The following is a 1673-nucleotide window of genomic DNA, read 5'->3' on the forward strand; positions in this document are numbered from 1 at the left end:
TAACAGGCACCATCCTCATTCCTGCGAACGTGACACATGGGTGAGTCACGGACCTGGCCCCATCTCATGATGAGCCATTATGTAGATCACCGAGTCCGCTCACAAAAGCAAGCCCTGGGCCATCTGGCGTGTGGTTTGATCTGTATATGTATTTATTTATTACATTTCTTTATTTAGACCAGTTCTCACTTACGTAGCCTTGGCTGGCCTGGAACTTACTATGTAGACCAGGCTCTGGTAACAGATTCACAGAGATGCACCTGGCTCCGCCTTCCGAGTGCTGGGATTAAAGGCGTGCGCTACCATGCCTGGTAGGTCTATGGTTCTGAGCAGCTGAAGTAAGAGAAACTGACACTCTGGGGATAATATGAAATTCACATTTCAGTGCTCATAACTAACGTTCTACCAGCACTCAGGCCACTCATTTGTGTACATATTCTTTTTGTTGTTGTTTGTTTTTCGAGACAAGGTTTCTCTGTAGCTTTGGAGCCTGTTCTGGAACTCGCTCTGTAGACCAGGTGTGCACATGTTCTTAATGGCAGTCATGCATCACAGCAGTAGAGCTGAAAAACGTCAAGGGACCCTATGGCCAACAAAGCCTAACATAGTTCTGGATCGTGGATCAGACAAGTTTGCTGATCCACCATCCAGATGTCAGAAATTAAACTGCAGGATCACTATTTATATCTGGTAATATCCTTGAGAGGTTTCATTCCCATGTCTCGGGGGCTGGCTGGAATGAAGCCAGGCAGAGAATTGGTGAGGGCTCACAGGCTCGGGGGTCCTGTCCCACTGCCACAGTCTGTTCTGCTGGCCCCCAAGCAAGTTCTCTCCTTGAGATTGCGGAATAATAAGTAGACTGATTACACAGAATCTCTCTCATTCATCTACTTACAGGCTGCTGTCTATGTGCCTTACCAGGCACTAAGGACATACACAGATTTTTAAGAAATTTTATTTAGAGAGTATAATTATATCATTTGCCCTTTCCATTTCCATCCTTCAAACCCTCCCAGAAACCTCTCCTTGCTTTCTTTCTAAGGCCTTTTCCCATACATTGTCGTCTCATGCATACACATGTATATATGTATGTATGTGTACATATAAATTCTTGCATTCACAAATACAACTTGCTCAGTCTGTATAAAGTTACTTATATGTACATAATTAAATAATCGATTGATGTGTTCTTTCCTAAGGAAGTCTATTTCTCTCACTCTCAGTGAAGGGACTTTAGCAGCCGGAGCACGGCAAGCATGACTCTGGCAGGCCTTGCCCTTCTCTCCCATTCCCTTGGCCTCCCTAAAAACCATTAGATTACATCCCTAAAGCTAGCCCCCAAGGCTATTCCTTTATTAGGTCTCTTCCTCCACCTGAGACTAACTACCAAGGACCAACTACGAAAGTAGTGAAGACCAGGCTTCAAAAGCCCCCTTTGGCTCACCTAATTAACATGCCCAATTAAAATTAAACACCTCAGCTGTGAGGTGGTGGCACACGCCTTTAATCCCAGCACTCTGGAGGCAGAGGCAGGCGGATCTCTGTGACCTCAAGGCTCAGCCTGGTCTAGAAGAACTAGTTCCAGGACAGGCTCCAAAGCTACAGAGAAACCCTGTCTCAAAAAACAAAACAAGGCCGGGCGGTGGTGGCGAACGCCTTTAATCCCAGCACTC

Source organism: Microtus ochrogaster, unplaced genomic scaffold (assembly GCF_000317375.1).
Source record: "Microtus ochrogaster isolate Prairie Vole_2 unplaced genomic scaffold, MicOch1.0 UNK3, whole genome shotgun sequence".
NCBI lineage: Eukaryota > Metazoa > Chordata > Mammalia > Rodentia > Cricetidae > Microtus > Microtus ochrogaster.